The sequence below is a fragment of the Octopus sinensis genome, linkage group LG11 (genome assembly GCF_006345805.1).
Source record: "Octopus sinensis linkage group LG11, ASM634580v1, whole genome shotgun sequence".
NCBI classification, from domain to species: Eukaryota; Metazoa; Mollusca; class Cephalopoda; order Octopoda; family Octopodidae; genus Octopus; species Octopus sinensis.
Window position 1 is genome coordinate 21,347,887 of NC_043007.1, and position 22,535 is coordinate 21,370,421.

Genomic DNA, 22,535 nt, shown 5'->3' on the forward strand with positions numbered 1-22,535 from the left:
GACCAGCAGTTGCCCATGCATACCGGCCTCCCCTCTCCATGCCACCAGTGTTATCCAAGGGAAGGGCTAAAACAATTCGAAGCGCATTGTGGCCAGCGATGTGTAGCAACATCTGATAGCCTGGTCGGTCATGGTGATCACGGTGATATATATACATACATATATATATATATATCTGAGATCCCCTTTGGTCATGAATGACCATGGGATTACACCTAGAAAGTTACCCTCCCAGGCACAAATCCGGGCAAAGTTGTTTATGGAAGACCAGCAGTCACCCATGCATACCGGCCTCCCTTCTCCATGCCAATAATGTTATCCAAGAGAAAGGCTTAAGTTGATACAACTTGGCACCAGTGACGTCACAACTCATTTCTACAGCTGGGTTAACTGGAGCAACGTGAAATAAAGTGTCTTACTCAAGAACACAGCACACAGCCTGGTCCGAGATTCCAACTCACAACCTCACAATTGTAAGCTGGATGCTCTAACCACTGAGCCATGCACCTTCACAAAAAAAAACATATATAGGAACAAATAAGTTGTGCTTGTCATAGCAAGGGCACATGGCTCAGTAGTTAGAGTGTCAGGCTCATGAAGCAGTGAGTTCGATTCCTGGATCGGACAGTGTGTTGTATTCTTGAGCAAGACACTTTATTTCATATTGCTCCAGTTCATTCAACTGTAGAAACGAGTTGTGATGTCAATAGTGCCAATAATAATAATAATAATAATAATAATAATGATAATAGTAATAATAATAATAATAAAACAATAACAACAATAGCAACAACAATAACAGGTGTATTGGGCTTTGTATATTTGTAACCTAGCATCACTTTGATGACGTGTGCTACTCTCTTTACTACTAATAATAATAATGATGATGATGATGATGATGATGATGACGATTACGACAACGATGACGACTACAACAACAACAATAATGATAATGATAATAAGCAGTGAAGAACAATGAAGAAAAAGGAAGAGGAAAACAAGTCGTTGTTAACGTAAGATCTCGTTTACAGCTGATCTGTTTAGTCATATTAATTGAAGTGGAACAAGAGTTAAAGTCTGTCACCCGGCTAGTGATTCATTGGTGCCGACTGCTAACCTCCAGCCATTCACTTAAGAGGTCGGTACACATTTGGACAATTAGGTGCCTTTTGTGAGATTTTTATGCTGTGTCATAGATATGATTCATAAAAACATATATATATATATGCTGTGGCAAACTTGTACATGTTTAATAATACACACTCTGGGATGTGTTACATAAATGCAAAGAATGAGACGAACGGGTGCAATTGTATGGGTGGCTGGCAATATGGCATGCTTGACTGGACGTTCAGTATATGTATATTAAGCAAAGAAATTCTAATTATTTAAATTTGCACTTGTGTGGGTAAGGAGAAAGAATTAAGACAGAGAAGAGAGACAACCTCCGAAACTATAAGTAAATGTAATCAATTGAAAATAGAATGTGAAACCAACAGTAGATTCAGTTGACTGCTGGCAGTACAGTGATAACTCTGGGCATGTTTCACTTTTATTAGGCCTTGTTAGGGTAGCATAGTCCTTATATATATATATATATATATATATATATATATATATATATATATATATATATATATATATGCACATATATATATATACATACATACATATATATACATACATACATACATACATATATATATATTATATATATATATATGTGGCACGTCCATGCAGGTGGCATGCCTACCGTGCAGGTGGCACGCCTACTGTGCAGGTGGCACGTAAGAACCACCCACTACACTCTCGGAGAGGTTGGCGTTCAGAAGGGCATCCAGCTGTAGAAACTCTGCCAGATCAAGACTGGAGCCTGGTGTAGCCATCTTGTTGCCATCGCTCAGTCAAAACCGTCCAATCCATGCTAGCATGGAAAACGGACGTTAAACGATGATAATGATGATGATGATGATGATGATGATATATATGTATATATATAAGTTAGAAAAAAATACCTTTTATCAATTCAATAATGAAAAATTAAATTATACCATTTAGAAAAATTACATATTATAGAAAGATTAAATATAAGATAAAACATATAACGATGAGCAAAATAATAAATAAAATGTATATCTTTGGTAGATATACATTTTATTTATTATTTTGCACATTACTTAATCATCGTTATATGTTTTATCTTTCTATAACAGGTAATTTTTCTAAATGGCATAATTTAATTTTTCATTATTGAATTAATAAAAGGTGGGGTTTTTTCTAATTTATATATATATATATTATATTTTGGGAAATTTGATTTAGTATTTCTAAATTGAATTTTTCCCTGTAAGTTTGGAATAATATTCCCTCATATTATTATTATATATATATGTGTGTGTGTGTATGTGTGTGTGTGTGTGTATACGCACATAAGTAAACACAATTGCAAAAGAAGATGGAAAAGATAGTACTCAATAGCAAAGGTAGAGTAATGTGATAATTGTTGAATCTCCAAAAATAATCTTCCCAGTTTATTTACTCAGAGTTTCACATGACTGTTAGACAGTTGCAATGATATCGCCACAACTGTCCGATGAATATTCATGTGAAACTCTGAGTGCTTTTTCTTGATAAATGGTATATTTCAAGCAAGACACTTTATTTCACATTGCTCCAGTTCACTCAGCTGTAGAAATGAGTTGTGACGTCACAGGTGCCAAGCTGTATCAGCCTTTGCCTTTCCCTTGGAAAACATTATTGGCAGGGAGAGGTGAGGCTGGTATGCATAGGTGACTGATGGTCTTCCATAAACAACCTTGCCCAGACTTGTGCCTTGGAGGGGAACTTTCTAGGTGCAATCCCATGGTCATTTATGACCAAAGGGGTCTCAGATATATATATATCACCGTGATCACTATGACTGACCAGGCTATCAGATGTTGCTACACATCGCTAGTCACAATGCGCTTTGCATTGTTTTAGCCTTTCCCTTGGATAACACTGGTGGCATGGAGAGGGGAGGCCAGTATGCATGGGCGACTGCTAGTCTTTCATAAACAACCTTGCCTGGAGTTGTGCCTCAATGGGAAACTTTCTAGGTGCAATCCCTTTGGTCATTTATGACTGAAGGGGTCTTTACCCTATTACCCTTGTTGGATTCTGCAGTCAGCTTTGATGTATAAGGGTCTAACAGTTATAATATTAGCTTTTAGATTATACACATAGATGATTTGTTTTCAGTGTTGCAGGACCAACCAAAATGTGTGGTGTGTGTGTGTGTGCCCAACGTTGCTTGACAACCGATGCTGCTGTGTTTACGTCCCTGTAACTTAGTGGTTCGGTAAAAGACCCCGATAGAACAAGTACTAGGTCTTACAAAGAATAAGTCCTGGGGGTCGATTTGCTCGACTAAAGGTGGTGCTCCAGCATGGCTGCAATCAAATGACTGAAACTAGTAAAAGAGAGTAAAAATAAAAGAGAGATCCCTTTTGATCGAAATTCTACCCCATTCTTCTTTTTTCTTCTTCCCAAAAAGAAAAGCTCTACTTTGTATTTTGTCCCCTCTGTGTTCAGCCCTGTGTAGTCAATAAATAAACATATCTATCTGTCTGTCTTTCTATCTATCTATCTATCTATCTATCTACAGTCATGGATGAAGCAGAGATTGAGGCTAGGCGAATGGCACCGCGAGTGTCACGTTGCTCTCAAGCAACTCTGCCGTCCGGGATCAAACTTGTGCGACTCCATCACAACAAAGGCATTCTATAGAGGATTAGTGGAGGGGAGGTGCGATGACGAACTCGGGCAGAGTCTGGGCGTCGACGAGGAACACCTGACCCGCCTGTTCAGGACAACTTTCGGGTCAGGACCTATGAACAATCACCAAAGATCCCTGGCCTGGCAGTGCTATCAAGAAGCATTACCTGTTCAGGATAAGCTCTACAGACACGGTTCCAGACACACTGGACCGACATGCCTGAGATGCGGTCAGAGCGACGAAACCGTTCTGCATGCACTCGTGCAATGTCCAATCACTTCAAACCTGTGGGCTTATGCCAAATGGCTGCTGTCGCGTGTGGGACGAGTCTGCCTATCGGCCAAGTCTATCGTGACTATTGCTCCACCCCCTTCCCTCATCCGGGAAGGCAAGGCAGTTTTCATCGTACTGGTGGCCATGGTGAAAGAATGTGTGTGGTGGACCCGAGTGAAAGGATTAGAGACAAACACATACCTCTCTGGCCAATCGCTCATCAACTTTTTCAAGTACCACTTAAAAAGGAAGGTGAGAATGGAGAGGGAAGTTTTGTCTCGCGAAAGATTAAAAAAAAGATGGGTGAATGTTGCAAAGATGGTGTGTGCGAGTGACGAAACCATTTTGAGCATGACCCTGTAAATTGTAAAAAAAGAGAGAGAGCATTTTGCTCTCATGTGGTTATTTCCTCCCTGACCGAGGTTCCCGTGGTTTCTGTGATACCCGATTTTTTTTTTTTTTTTCCTCCTCTCGATCCCTTTTGATCGAAATCTTACATTTATTTTCCTTATTTTCCACCCTCGAAAAGAAAAGCTCTACATTTGTATTTGTCCCCTCTGTATTCAGCCCTGTGTGGCTAATAAAAGAAAGTTATCTATCTATCTGTCTGTCTGTCTATCTATCTACCTGTCTTTCTATCTGTCTGTCTGTCTGTCTGTCTATCTGTCTGTCTGTCTGTCTATCTGTCTGTCTATCTATCTATCTCTTACGATAAGCCTTTCCTTTTTATTGTTTGATTTTTCTGCATATGTGCTCATGTGCTCCCCGAGTTTTGCTTTTTTAATTATCATCATCATCATCATCTTTATTATTATTATTATTATTATCATTATTATTATTATTATTATTATTATCATTATTATTATTATTATCATCATCATTTTTGTTATCAATATTAATATTATTATTATTAATATTATTTTCATTATTATTATTATCATTATTATTATTTATATATATTCTGAATAAACACTCGTAGAATCGTAGAATCTGTTATTCTCCAGACATGTCATTTGACATCTTCTCAAGCACGGCTCACGCTTCTTCTTCGTAACTTGAGTCACGACATTCCAGCTGAACTGATAGCAGCAGCCATAGCTGTTGATGCAGCTGCACAGATGGCAGCAGCAGCAGTTGTGGCGATGGTGGTGGTGGTGGTGGTGGTGGTGACAGTGGTAGTTGTAATAGTGGTGCTGGTAGTGGTGGTAGTAGTAGTTGTAATAGTGGTGCTGGTAGTGGTGGTGGTGGTTTTAGTCACTGCTTTTGCGTCTACAAAAACAATAGAAGCAATAACAGGAGACGCAATCACAGGATCACCATCATCACCATCATCATGATCATCATGATCATCATGATCATCATTATTATATTATTGTTATTATTATCATTATTATTATTATTATCATCATCATTTTTGTTATCAATATTAATATTATTATTATTAATATTATTTTCATTATTATTATTATCATTATTATTATTTATATATATTCTGAATAAACACTCGTAGAATCGTAGAATCTGTTATTCTCCAGACATGTCATTTGACATCTTCTCAAGCACGGCTCACGCTTCTTCTTCGTAACTTGAGTCACGACATTCCAGCTGAACTGATAGCAGCAGCCATAGCTGTTGATGCAGCTGCACAGATGGCAGCAGCAGTAGCAGCAGCAGCAGTTGTGGCGATGGTGGTGGTGACAGTGGTAGTTGTAATAGTGGTGCTGGTAGTGGTGGTGGTGGTTTTAGTCACTGCTTTTGCGTCTACAAAAACAATAGAAGCAATAACAGGAGACGCAATCACAGGATCACCATCATCATGATCATCATGATCATCATGATCATCATTATTATTATTATTCGCACGCTGGGCAAAATGCTTAGCGGTATTTCATCTGCCGCTACGTTCTGAGTTCAAATTCCGCCAAGGTCGACTTTGCCTTTATATCCTTTCGGGGTCGATTAAATAAGTACCAGTTACGCACTGGGGTCAATATAATCGACTTAATCCGTTTGTCTGTCCTTGTTTATCCTTTCTGTGTTTAGCCCCTTGTGGGTAGTAAAGAAATAGGTATTTTGTCTGTCATTATGTTCTGAGTTCAAATTCCACCATGGTCAACGATGTCTTTCATCATTCCAGAGTTGATAAAATTAAGTACCTGTAATTGACTAGTCCCCTCCCCACAAATTTCAAGCCTTGTGCCTATAGTAGAAAAGATTATTGCCTCCACCTTAGCGAAGGTGGAGGTATTATTTTCAGTCACATTTGTTTGTTTGTCTGTGGACAAGATATCTCAAGAACTGCTGGATGGATTCGGATGAAACATTCAGGGATGTTTGTCCTCATGACTGGCACAAATTGATTAGATTTTGGGATCGATCTGGTACCGGACAAGGGTTCTGGATTATTTTTCCTGTTTTTTTTACTCAATTTTTGAGAGCAGTTAGATTCATTTTTAGTATTCTCATTTGTGAAAGCAGTCGAGTTTATTTCAGCCATTCTTATTTTAGAATAAGTACAAGGCTTCCAAAGAATCGGTCCTGGGGTCGATTTGCTTGACTAAAGCCGGTGCTCCAGCATGGCCGCAGTCAAATGACTGAAACAAGTAAAAGAGTAAAAAAGAGGAGATGAGCACAATGTAAAAAAACCCAAAAAAACAGTTATTGTTACATACAGTTTTATACATAATCTTCACAGTTGTCCATTGCCTCTTTGAACAGGTGAGTGGTGGGCAGTTGAATGACATCTTGTGGTAGCTTGTTCCATGGGGCTGCTGGCCTTACACCAAAATTAGAAACAATTATTTCTATTACTGCTTACCTGTGCTAGTGGAGCGCTAACAGCTCCATCCAAGCGGGATCACTGCCAGAGCAGCTGTCTGCCTTACTGGCACGTGAACAAAACATTCGAGTGAGGTCATTGCCAGTGCCGCTGGACTGGCTCCTGTGCAGGTGGCACATAAAAAACACCATTTCGAGCGTGACCGTTGCCAGTACTGCCAGACTGGCCCTTGTGCCGGTGGCATGTTAAAGCACCCACTACACTCTCGGAGTGGTTGGCATTAGGAAGGGCATCCAGCTGTAGAAACTCTGCCAGATCTGATTGGAGCTTGGTGCAGCCATCTGGTTCGCCAGTCCTCAGTCAAATCGTCCAACCCATGCTAGCATGGAAAGCGGATGTTAAACGATGATGATGAGGAGGAGAAGGACAATCCACTGGCCAATTTACCAGAGTTACAAAACAAAATTCCTTATGTTATTTAGTTAGTGACCTTTATATTCTGAGTTCAATCCCCACTGCAGTCAGCTTTGTCTTTTATCTTCCTGGGGTCAATAAAATAAGTACCAGTCAAGTACTAAGGCCGATAGTACAGTGAACCAACTTCCTCCTCTCTAATCTTTGTGTTAGAATTACATTAACCCAATCTAGTAGAGGGGTCAGTGTAATTGACTAAACCCCATCCACTAAAATTGCTGGCTTTGTACCAAATTTTGAAACCATTATTATTATAATTAATATTATTATTATTATCATTATTATTATTATATTATTATTATTATCATCATCATCATCATCATCATTAGTAATAGTGGTAGTAGTAGTAGTAGTAGTAGTAGTAGTAGTAGCTGCAGTGGCAGTGGCCTTGATGGTGGTGGTGGCGACAGCGGCGGCAGTGGTGATAGTGGTGATGGATGTGGTGGTGATGGTGGTGGTGGTGGTAGCAGTAGCACTAGTAGTAGTAGTAGTAGTAGTAGTAGTAGTAGTAGTAGTAGTAGTAGTAGTAGTCGTAGTAAGGTGGCAAGCTTTCAGAACTGTTAGCATGCCACACAAAATGTATAGGGTCAATGATTCTGGCCGTTTATGTTCTGAGTTCAAATTTTACTGAGGTCACCTTTGCCTTCCATCCTCTCAAGGTTGATAAAATAAGTGCCAGTCAAGCACTGGGGTCGATGTAGTCGGTGACACCACTCCACAAAATGTCAGGCCTTGTGTACATAGTAGAAAAGATTATTATTATTATTATCTCTGCCTTAGCGAAGGCGGAGTATTGTTTTCAGTTGTGTTTGTTTGTTTGTCCATGGACAAGATATCTCAAGAACCACTGGATGGATTTGGATGAAACTTTCAGGGATGTTTGGCCTTGTGACTGGCATGAACTGATTAGATTTGGGGATTGATCCAGACCGGACAAAGATTCTGTTGATAATTGTTGAGAGGATTATCAAGTTATGGATGTAAGCACACCAGCATCGTTTGTTAAGTGATGTTGGAGGGACAAACACAGACACACAAAAACACACACACACATACATACATATATATATACGATGAGCTTCTTTCAGTTTCCGTCTACCAAATCCACTTACAGGTCTTTGGTCGGCCTGAGGCTATAATAGAAGACACTTGCCCAAGGTGCCACGCAGTGGGACTGAACCTGGAACCATTGTCATCATTTAACAATGGATGTTAAATGATGACGATGATGATGATTGTTTATTATTAGAATAACATTGTAGGGCAGGTGTGAGATGTCATACCTGGTTAGTTTGAACATAAAACAGGTAGAATACTTGGGCTGTGAGCTGGCAGAAATGTTAGCACCCTGGGCGAAATGCTTAGCAGTATTTCATCTGCCGTTACGTTCTGAGTTCAAATTCCACTGAGGTCGACTTTGCCTTTCATCCTTTTGGGGTTGATAAATTAAGTACCAGTTATGCACTGGCATCGATGTAATTGATTTAATCTGTTTGTCCTTGTTTGTCCTCTCTGTGTTTAGCCCCTTCTGGGCAATAAAGAAATAAGAAACGTTAGCATGTTGGGCGAAATGCTTGGCAGTATTTCATCTGCCGTTATGTTCTGAGTTCAAATTTCGCTGAGGTCGACTTTGCCTTTCATCCTTTTGGGGTCGATAAATTAAGTACCAGTTATGCACTGGGGTTAATATAATCGACTTAATCCGTTTGTCTGTTCTTGTTTGTCCCCTCAATGTTTAGCCCCTTGTGAGGGTGGGGGGTGGCAATAAAGAAATAAGAACGCTTGGGCTGTATGTGGCCAGTTTAAATGCAAAAGGGTTAAAGTGGTTGACCTTAGAAAGGACATCCAACTAGAAACTGTACTGAAGCAGATGGCAGGGCTTCGCACATCTTCTCACTTGCCAGTTTCTGTCAAACTGTCCAACTCATGCTAACATGGAAGCAGGATGTTAAATGATGATGATGATGATGATGATGATGATGATGATGATGATGAAGATTATTTATTTATCCATTTATTTATTTGTAATTAATGAGGTGAACTGGCAGAATTGCTAAACACTGGAAGAAATGCTTAGGGGCATCTCCTCCGACTTCCTCTTCTGAGTTCAAATTTTACCAGGCTCAACTTTTTGCCTTAGGGGTTGATAAAATAAGTTACCAGTTGAACACTAGGGGGTCAATGTAATTGACCATCCCCTTCTCCCGGAATTGCTGGCCTTGCGCCAAACTTCAGAACCATTATAGTTTATTTGTTGTAGTAGTAGTAGTAGTAGTAGTAGTAGTAGTAGTAGTAGTAGGGTAGTAGTAGTAGTAGTAGCAGCAGTAGCTGCAGCAGCAGCAGCAGTGGTGTTAGTGTTGGTGTTGGTGATGGTGGTGGTGGTGGTGGTAGTGGTGGCAGTGGTGGTGGTGATAGTGGTAATGGTAGTATGGTGATGATGGTGGTGAGTGTGGCCGCAGTGGTGGAGGGCAATAGTGGTGTTGTTGGTGATGGTGATGGTGGTGGTGGAAGTGGTGATGGTGGTGGGGGTGATGGTGGTGATGGTGGTGGTGGTGTTTATGGTGGTGGTGGTGGTGGTAATGGTGATGGTGGTGGTGATGGTGGTGGTGGTGATGGTGGTGGTGGTGGTGGTAATGGTGGATGGTGGTGGTGGTGGTGGTGGTGGTGGTGATGCTGGTGGTGGTGATGGTGATGGTGGTGGTGGTGATGCTGGTGGTGGTGATGGTGATGCTGGTGGTGGTGATGGTGATGGTAGTAGTGGTGGTGGTGGTGGTGGTGACGCTTGCAGCATCAGCAGCAGAGACTGCAACAGGGATAGCATTAACCACAATAACATTAGCAGCAGCACCAACACCAACACCAACAGCAGCAGCAGCAGCAGTAGCAGCAGTAGAATTCCCAGTCTGCTGTTGTTATGCTAGAAGATGTCTGGCCTGGCCTGGCCTGGCCTAATAGTACTTTCACTACAAACACTGAAGACAGTCGTTATGCAACATTGGTAACATTGGTAGAAGAAGAAGAAAAAAAAAAAAACCAAAACAAGCAAGCAATAATGAGCAGCCGGCAACGAATGTGCACATTTGCATCGACTGCAAGCGTTCTGCAGCAGGACAGTCTGTCCTTCCTATGCTGCATCGGCTCACCTGGCTTTTGGAAAATAAATTACCAGATCTTCCTGGGGATGTTACCTGCAATGGGCTGGGGCTGTATCCGAGGAAGGGGATATTTGTCTCAGATTCTTTAGGCCTTGAAATAAGAGCTAAGACCCTCCACATGCACACACACATGCACACACATGCATATACAGACACACACACATACATATACAGACACACACACATGCATATACAGACACACACATACATATACAGACACACACATACATATACAGACACACACACATGCATATACAGACACACACATACATATACGGACACACACACATGCATATACAGACACACACACATACATATACAGACACACACACATGCATATACAGACACACACACATGCATATACAGACACACACACATACATATACAGACACACACACATGCATATACAGACACACACACATGCATATACAGACACACACACATACATATACAGACACACACACATGCATATACAGACACACACACATACATATACAGACACACACACATGCATATAGACACACACACATGCATATACAGACACACACACATACTATACAGACACACACACATACATATACAGAACACACACACATGCATATACAGACACACACACTTGCATATACAGACACCACACACATACCTATACAGACACACACACCATGCATATACAACACACACACATGCATATACAGACACACACACATGCATATACAGACACACCACACATGCATATACAGACACACACACATGCATATACAGACACACACACATGCATATACAGACACACACACTGCATATACAGACACACACACACATGCATATACGACACACACACATGCATATACAGACACACACACACATGCATATACAGACACACACATACATATACAACCACACACATGCATATACAACCACACACATGCATATACAACCACACACATGCATATACAACCACACACATGCATATACAACCACACACATGCATATACAACCACACACATGCATATACAACCACACACATGCACACACATGCATATACAACCACACACATACATATACAGACACACACCATGCATATACAGACACACACACATGCATATACAGACACACACACATGCATATACAGACACACACATGCATATACAGACACACACACATGCATATACAGACACACACACATGCATATACAGACACACACACATGCATATACAGACACACACACATGCATATACAGACACACACACATGCATATACAGACACACACACATACCTATACAGACACACACACACATGCATATACAGACACACACATACATATACAGACACACACACATGCATATACAGACACACACACATGCATATACAGACACACACACTTGCATATACAGACACACACACACATGCATATATAGACACACATGCATATTTGTAAGCACACACACATACACATGTATACACACAATACACACGCATGCACATGTATGAACACATATACATAAATAGACACAGGCATGCATCCACACATGTATACATACACACACTCATGCACACACGCATATGTAGAAACACACCCGCATGTATACACAGTATAAATACACACGTGTATACACACACACTCACATACATATGCGTGTATGTATAAACGTATACACACACACTCACATGCACATATCTATAAACAGATACACACATGCATATGTATAATCACACACCCGCACATATGTATAATCACACACACATGTATACACACACACACATGTACAAACACACATATGTATACACACACATACACACACGCATATGTATAAAAATAAACACATGTATACACACAGACCCATACGTAAGAACACACACATGTATACACTCACATACATACACGCATATGTACAAAAAGAAAAACATGTATACACACACACACACACATATATACACACACGCACATATACATACACACCCTGGTAGATTAGGCGTTATGTACATTCCAGAAGACTGCATACACCAACAGTGACTGCAACAGAGACATCAACAACAAATTTGACATGTGAAGACAGCAGAGGAAAAACATTTGGCTGGGTTTTCTTGTTTTTATTTAAAAAATTTTTTAAAGCAGTTTTATTATACTCTTTATTTGTTTCAGTCATATGACCGCGGCCATGCTGGAGCACCACCTTTTAGTCGAGCAAATCGACCCCGGGACTTATTCTTTGTAAGCCTAGTACTTATTCTGTCGGTCTCTTTTGCCAAACCGCTAAGTTACAGGGACGTAAACACACCAGCATCGGTTATCAAGCGATGTTGAGAGGACAAATACAGACACACAAACATATACACACACATATATATATATACATATATATATACATATATATATATATATATATATATATATATATAAATTATATATAAAAATTACAAAAGGGGACAAGAACGCAAACCACACAAAGAGACGACACAAAAAAACAGACGGGTCATTCGAAGCCTCTAACCTTCAGTCGGGAATACATACATATATACATACATATATACGACGGGCTTCTTTCAGTTTCCGTCTAGCAAATCCACTCACAAGGCTTTGGTCAGCCCGAGGCTATAGTAGAAGACACTTGCCCAAGGTGCCATGCAGTGGGACTGAACCCAGACCCATGTGGTTGGTAAGCTAGCTACTTACCACATACCCACTCCAGCGCCTGGGAATTTAAAACTTAAAAATAAAAAAAAAAATTTTGTTATTTTATAATTCAATTTCCAACAGTTACATATTTTAGAAATTTGTCACGTGTGGGCGGCGGGGGGGGGGGTTCAGCTGAGAAAAAGATTAGAAACTCCCTTCACCGATAAAGATATTTAAACAATGTTTCTTATGACCTTTACTCTTTCAATTTATAATCATAAACACACACACACACACACACACACACACAAACACACACACACAAACGCACACACACAAACACACACACACACAAACAAAAAACACACACACACACACACACACACGCAAACACACACACAAACACACACACACACATGCAAACATACACACACACACACACACACACACACACACACACACAAACACACACACACACACAAACGCACACACACAAACACACACACACACACAAACAAAAAACACACACACACACACACACACACACATGCAAACATACACACATACACACACCACACACACACACACACACACATACACGCATGAAGGAAAAATAAAGATAAAAACCGGAAATGCTTGTAGATATAGTTTGAGGGTGGGGCGACATAACCTGATTGGCGCTGAGCTACTGTTTCAACTATTGCTGCAGAAGGGGACCACCAACCTGGTCAAGTTAAACCCACAAGAACATTATTTATTTATATATTTATTAGTCTGCCTCATGCGAATTCCTAAAGGACTTATAAATGAGATATGATGTTGATTAGGCTGATATGCAGTGCTGACATTACAAGAGTGTCATAGTTTAAAGAATGCACACACACATGTATATACACATGCATACACAAATACATATATATATCTGTATGCATGTGTATATACATGTATATATGCATTTATAAATATATATATATATAGATATGAATATATAGATATGAATATATATATACATATATATATATATATAGATATGAATATATAGATATGTATATATATATATATATATATATATATATATATATAATATATATATATATAATATATATATATATACTTATACACACATACTCATGCATACATATATATACACACATACGCACAGATGCACACACACATCTATACGTGTGTGTCATTTTGACAAATTCAAAAGATACTATGTCAAGCCACTTAGAAGAGCTGAGAGCAAATATACATATATGCATACATACATACACATGTACATACGTACATACATACATACATACATACATAAATATTTAAAAATGACTAATATATATAAATTATCAATGAAAATATATAAATGTATATAAATATTATAATTAAGACTTGTGCCTGGGAGGGTAACTTTCTAGGTGCAATCCCATGGTCATTCATGACTGAAGGTGGGGATCTCAGATATACATGCATATATACAGTGGGGTGGCGTCATTTAAAGGCTAAAATAATGTGAAGCGCATTGTGACCAGCGATGTGTAGCAACATCTGATAGCCTGGTCAGTCACAGCGATCACACTGATATATATATATATGTATGCATGTATATCTGAGACCCTCCCCCTTCAGTCATGAATGACCATGGGATTGCACCTAGAAAGTTACCCTCCCAGGCACAAGTCTGGACAAGGTTGTTTATGGAAGACTAGCAGTCACCCATGCATACCGACCACTCTTCTCCACGCCACCAGTGTTATCCAAGAGAAAGGCAAAGGCTGATATAACTTGGCACCTGTGACATTGCAACCCATTTCTACAGCTGAGTGAACTGGAGCAACGTGAAATAAAGTATCTTGCTCAAGAACACAACACGCAGCCCAGTCCAGGATTTGAGCTCACAACCTCACGATTGTAAGCTCGATGCTCTAACCACTGAGCCATGCACATTCACACACAACACACACACACACACACACACACACACACACACACACACACATATATATATACATATGTATATATATGTATTTAATTCTTAGGTAATTTAAGTTTCTGGAATTATGATAAAGCAACCTTATTTTCCTTTACGGTCATGCTTGACTGACTTTGTAGATAACTGTAGTTTGGATCTTTACGTTTATCAATTTGCTTTGCAAGATTTCTGATGGGAAGTCATGCTTTGTAACAGATACTGTTGTACTTCATGTTGGTCATTTTATTTATTGATCGGAATTTATTTCTCCCCCTTTTTTTTTCTATTTTTGAAAAGAAAGGCTCTACATTGTATTTTGTACCCTCTGTGTTCGGCCCTGTGTGGCTCATAAAGAAACTTACCTATCTATCTATCTATCTATCTATCTATCTATCTATCTATCTATCTATTTGTCTGTCTGTCTGTCTATCTGGCTGTCTGTCTGTCTGCCTGTCTGTCTGTCTGTCTGTCTATCTATCTATATCTGTCTCTCTGTCTCATCGTTTAATGTCCATTTTCCATGTGGGCATGGGTTGGACGGTTTGACTGAGGTCTGGAAAGCCACTAGCTACTCTAGGCTCCAATCTGATCTGGCAATGTTTCAACAGCTGGATGCACTTCCTAACACCAACCACTCCAAGAGTATAGTGGGACCTTTTTACGTGCCACTGGCACAGGAGCCAGTCAGGCAGCCCTGGCATCAATCATGTTCAGATAGTGCTTTTTACTTGCCATTAGCATGGGAGCCAGCCAGGGGGCACTGGCATTGACCACATTTAGATGGTGCTTTTTACATGCTACCAGCATGGGTGCCAGTCAGACAGACCTGGTCAGTTGATGGGGTTACCCTGAGCTTCTCGCTCATAAGGGGTTTAACCTTATGGCATATCTCCAGAGCCCAAGCACTGCTGGCTTGAGACCTCTTTAAAATATGGAAAGAGAAAACCCTCGTTTTTAAGGGTAAAATACTGCTGGCCAGCAGTGTTTGGGGTCTGAAGTTACGCTGTAAGGCTAAACCCCTTATGAGTGAGAAATCCAAGTAACCCCGTATACCGACCTATTAACTACTCTACATCTTAGGGTGTGCTTCTCCTTTGGATTTATGTATTTCTACAAACGACCATATATATGTGTGTGTGTATGTACACACACACATATATATAGTTGGCATCATAAACTCATACAAACATGTGTGTATATGCATAACTTCATCACTTTCATGTAATGTCTAGTTTCCATGCTTACACAGGTTGGACTGTATACATACATACATAGTAAATACGCACACACACACACATATATATACATAAACATACATATATATTTAATTATATATATAATATTACATCTACATATACATACATGCATATATTCATACACACACACACACACATGCACATACATGTATTCACACACACACATAATACATATGTAGGTGTGTGTATGTATGTATGTGTGCGTGCATGTGTGATTCATTTGTCTATGTGTGTAATTATGTATATTACACGCATGCATGAATGAAACCCTATCCATACAGGAAAAACGACCGGAGAGGCTTTAGGCCAATCCTGTAGATTTCAATATGAAATGAAAATAGAATTTTAGTTGGGTTTAGAAGTTTCCTCCATGGCTAAGTAGGATGCCTAGTGATGAAGGTAGGGATGGGGGTGGGAGGTATGAAACGAAATGAAAGACACACCCTAAGAGGCAATTTTATCTGCTTACTAAAAACCAATCCTCAGAGAGAAAAATTTTGAAAAACAAAAAAAAAAAAAAAAGAAAAAAAGAAAAGGAAAGGAAAGGAAAAAAAAGAAGAAGGAAATGGTTAAGTATTTGGCTTACAGTTTCCATTTTCTGCTTTTTTAAGCAAAAGGGTGGAGCCTGAAAATTTCAGTGTAAAGAACACTAAGAAACAGGAGCTAAATTCCTTAAGGTACCTTTAACTGGCTCTTTTTCTCTGTTACTCACAAGTCTTGTAAAGGGAGCTACAGTTAAAAAATAAATAAATAAATAAATAAAGGCTGTGGTATTTTGAAACTGAGTCTAAAGACGGGGTGGCGGTGGTGGGTGGTGGGGTGGTGGGGTGTTAGAGGCATTTTCTCTATTTTTAGAATATTTTCATTCACATACATCATTAATCTTTAACATACCTATGACAGAAGAGACGGATAGTCTTTTAATCGTTGTTTTTCTTTTTTTTTTCCTCATGAAGATTTAAGAAAATCTGAACGTTTTTTTTTTTCTTACATAGGCACCAAACCTAGAATTTTGAAGGTGGTGGTGGTGGTGGTGGTGGTGGTGGTGGTGGTGGAATGGTGAATGTTGAAATATTATTCAAATACTATCAGAATGTCTGAAGTACTAAAACTGTTTAACCCTTTTGATACCAACCCAACTGAAATTGCTTCTGGCTCTGTAGTACAAATGTCTTGTTTTCATAAGTTTTGAATTAAAATCTTCCACCAAACCTTAGTCACAATTTATGTTCCTAACACTAGCTTAATGATAACTAAGTTATTTTACTAAATTCTTTGTTATATTTAAAGTAATTGAAAGAAACACAGAGCATCTCAAATGGCTGAAACCAGTTCTGGTTCTGTAGTACAAATGTCTTGTTTTCATAAGTTTTGAATTAAAATCTTCCACTAAACCTTAGTCACAATTTATGTTCCTAACACTAGCTGAATGATTACTAAGTTATTTTACTAAATTCTTTGTTATATTTAAAGTAATTCAAAGAAACACAGAGCATCTCAAATGGCTGAAACTGGCTCTGGGTTTGTAGTACAATTGTCTTGCTTTCATAAGTTTTGAATTAAAATCTTCCACCAAACCTTAATCACAATTTATGTTCCTAACACTAGCTGAATGATAACTATGTTATTTTACTAAATTCTTTGTTATATTTAAAGTAATTCAAAGAAACACAGAGCATCTCAAATGGCTGAAACCGGCTCTGGTTCTGTAGTATAAATGTCTTGTTTTCATAAGTTTTGAATTAAAATCTTCCACCAAACCTTAGTCACAGTTTATGTTCCCAACAGTAGCTGAATGATAACTAAGTTATTTTACAAAATTCTTTGTTATATTTAAAGTAATTCAAAGAAACACAGAGCATCTCAACAGAAATTCAGTAAGGAAAGGGTTAAATGTTTTTTCAGGCATGGCTATGTGATTAAGAAGCATGCTTTGCAATCACATAGTTTTGGGTTCAATCCTATTGTACAGCACTTTGAGCAAGTGCCTTCTGTTATAGTCCCAAATTGATCAATGCTTTGTGAGAGAAAGTGGTGAACAAAAAGCTGTGTGTCTCTTTCTCTCTCTCTCTCTTGTTGCTCACATGTGACCATCGTCCATCTTTCTTTTCCTCATGTGACTGTCTTTCTTTTCCTGCAAAGACATTTAAAAGACTGGACGTGTTTTTCTCTCTCTCTCTCTTGTTGCTCACATGTGACCATCGTCCATCTTTCTTTTCCTCATGTGACTGTCTTTCTTTTCCTGCAAAGACATTTAAAAGACTGGACGTGTTTTTCTCTCTCTCTCTTTTATCTTTTCTCTTTTCAAAATGAACGTTTCTCACAGCGTTCACTATTTTCCTCTCATTCTAGTCTAACGACCCTCCAGGTTTGTTTTCGTTCAGTTTCCTCGTATGTCTCCACTGTGGTTTTTTTGTTGTCAGCTTTGACCCTCCATAAATCCTAAATTTTATTTTAGAATTTATGAGAGCAGCTGTCTTTGAAGACTTATATTGTCATTGGATGTTCAAAATGAGGAGTAGATAGACAGCCGACAACTGATGAAGGATGCTTTCTCTGTGTTTACCTATCCTGTTCTCCAGTTTTTCTTGTTGTTTACATATTTAATGTTATTTGCACCATTGATGACACCCTGTACCCATATATGCATGTGTATGTATATATATATATATATATATATATATATATATATATATAATGTAAGGTATACTAGCCATCTCAATATGGCTAACCACTAAGGGTGGGTGTTACTGTAGCTTGTAGCCCCAGGAGATCATCGTCTCCAGCTGGCTTTAGGCACACTTTCTGTGCCCTTATGGTATTTGCAAAGGGATTGCAAAGGGAGGTCATCCTCCCTTTGCAAATACCATAAGGGCACAGAAAGTGTGCCTAAAGCCAGCTGGAGACGATGTTCTCCTGGGGCTACAAGCTACAGTAACACCCACCCTTAGTGGTTAGCCATATTAAGATGGCAAGTATACCTCACATTGTCGTGCAGTTACTGTTTATACCTCGTTCAGAGATTTATTATTGCTATATATATATATATATATATATTATATATTATTTATTATTTAATTGAATACGATGCATCCATTTCCAAGTAAGTTTACATACATACATACAAATAAACAAAAATACCCTGTTGTTGATGTTGAAATTCCAATAAAGGTGCCTTGGATCTAGGTTAGAAACCAGTTCTTTCTCTATTGGCAAGAAATCTTGAAATAAACTGAATAATGACATACATACATGTGGAGGTGCATGGCTTAGTGGTTAGGGTGTTGGACTCATGACTGCAAGGTTGTGGTTTCAATCCTTGGACCAGGCGACACATTGTGTTCTTGAGCAAAAAACTTCATTTTACATTGCTCCAGTCCACAGCTGGCAAAAATGTGTCATTCCTGTGACAAACTGGCGTCCCATACAAGTGGGGGGGGGGGAAATACATACGCCCTGGAAACCAGGAAACTGGCCCTTATGAGTCAGCATGACTTCAGAAGGAAACTACTACTGCTGCTGCTGCTGCTGCTACTACTACTACTACTACTACTACAACCACTACTACTACTACAACAATACATACACACACACACATCATCATCATCATCGTTTAACATCTGTTTTCCGTGCTAGCACGGGTTGAACGGTTCGACCGGGGTCTGGGAAGCCAGGAGGCTGCACCAGACTCCAATCTGATCTGGCAGTGTTTCTACAGCTGGATGCCCTTCCTAATGCCAACCACTCCGTGAGTGTAGTGGGTGCTTTTTACGTGCCACAGGCCACGATCGGTTGGTGCTTATATATATATATATATATACATATATATATATACATATATATCATCATCATCACTTAACCTCTGCTTTCCATGCTGGCATGGGTTGGATGGTTTGACAGGAGCTGATCAGACAGAAGCCTGCACCTGATTTCTGTGTCTGTTTTGGAAGGGATTTTATTGCTTGATGCTCTTCCTAAAAAGCCAACCATCCCTCATAGCCAACAGGTGGCGTGACTGAAGGAGGACAACACAGTTAGAAACTGATGACCAACACCAAAGGGAGATAATCCCCATTGTTCATATCTGCATCATTTCCCCCTCCATATTTTAAACAGGCCATAGGCCATCAGGTTTTAGGGTCTGAAGATATGCCATAAAGGTATCCTTTATGGCGAGAAACCCAGGGTAACCCTATAAACCAGTAATTAATATAGGCTGTCCTACTTCTTAGAATGTGCTTCTCAGGATTTATGTTTTTCTAAAAAATGGTATATATATATATATATATTATATATATATATATATAATAATTATTTGAGGGAATATTATTCCTAACTTACAGGGAACAATTTAGAAATATTAAATAAAATGTCATAAAATATAATATATATATATAAAAATTAGAAAAAACCACATTTTATCAATTCAAAATAAACAATTAAATTACACCATCTAGAAAATTACATATAATAGAAATATTAAAAATAAAATAACAATAATATACCAATGACTAAGTAAATTGCAAATTAATAATAAAAACGTATATATTTGGTATATATATATGTAAAAGGTATTGGTATCTAGAAGACCCAAACAGTGGCAGGTAATGCTAAGCAAGTGCTAAGGACAGACCATAGTTAAATTCTTGGTTCGATCGTGATACCAGTGAGGAGTTTAATGTGGGTCATGTATTAGCCTGCGTATATATATTAGACAGGAACAGATAACAAAGCCAAGGCTGTGAGGAGTTTTCAAGGACATATATAAGGAGATATAGTCTTACAGTTACATATATCATCATCATCATCATCATCATATATATATATATATATATGTATATATATATATATAGCTGTAAGACTATATCTCTTTCCTTCAGTTTAAATGTCCTTCAGTTTTCAGGACATTTATAAGGAAAGAGATATAGTCTTACAGCTATATATATATATATATATCATCATCATCATGAGATATATATATATATATATATATATAGCTGTAACTATATCTCTTTCCTTATAAATGTCCTGAAAAAAGAAAGATATATATATATATATTGTAGCTGTGGTCAGTCAAGTAAAGCCAATATGGTAGCGGTGGCCAGTGCCCCCGGACTGGCTCCCGTGCTGGTGGCATGTAAAAATCACCATCCAAATGTGGTCGATGCCAGGTCCACCTGACTGGCTCTCATGCCAGTGGCACGTAAAAAGCACCGACTGATCATGGCTGATGCCAGTACCCCGTGACTGGCTCTTGTGCTGGTGGCACATAAAAAGCACCATCTGAACCTGATCGATGCCAGGCCTGCCTGACTGGCTCCCGTGTCAGTGGCACGTAAAAAGCACCAGCTACTCTCTTGGAGTGGTTGGTGTTAGGAAGAGCATCCAGCTGTAGAAACATTGCCAGATCAAGATTGGAGCCTGGTGCAGCCACTGGCACTCCAGACCTCAGTAAAACCATCCAACCCATGCCAGCATAGAAAACGGACATTAAACGATGATGATGATGGTATACACACGGTGTGCTTCAACACAGTTTTTATCTATTGGGTTGGTGCGTAATCATTGCGGCTTTTTTCAACAAATTTTATTCAACAAAAACAATAACAACATGTAACAAAAACATCTTTGAATGATTATTCCGGAGCATATTCACCATCTACTTCAATTACTGCTTCCCATTTGCTTAGCAGACGGTCAGACCGTCAATTAAAGATGTTTTTGTTAAATATTGTTATTGGTTTTTTTCTGTAGTCTCAGCTCATAACTGTGGCCATGCTGATGCACTGCCGTTCATTGAATAAAATTTGTTGAAAAAATGTCACAATAATTATGCACCCACCCTAATAACAAATTCACTCATAGGGCATTGGGTAACCTGAAGCTATAACAAACTACAGTTGCCCAAGGAGCCATGCAGTGGAATTGAAACCAAAACCATTTAGTTGCAAAAGCAAGCTTCTTAACCACACAGCTAAAGATGGAATCCAAATTACAGCAGCATTAGATATTTAAATTGTTTGATTTCTATCAGATGAAATTGCTCCGAGCAAAAGAAGACGATTAAAATAATTTAGTATCACCATCAAAAAGAGTTTGCATATAAACAGCTAAACATCAGTTGTATTTTCTGAACATACATTTTCTCAGCATTGGCTAAAATAAAAAAATAATTTTTATAAATAAAAAGAAATTCTCATATAAAAATGCATATCAAATCATTACAAGATTGTTGTTTAATTTCATGGAAGACAAGAGAAT

General features: G+C 38.7%; 1 protein-coding gene across 1 annotated transcript in view; it reads right to left on the minus strand.

Moving 5' to 3' along the window:
* Window positions 1–22,535, minus strand: part of LOC118765431 (uncharacterized protein DDB_G0271670-like) — a gene marked incomplete at its 5' end in the record, with an annotated part of 141,747 nt that overhangs the window by 110,412 nt on the left and 8,800 nt on the right. The gene's annotated exons all lie outside the window — the stretch shown is intronic.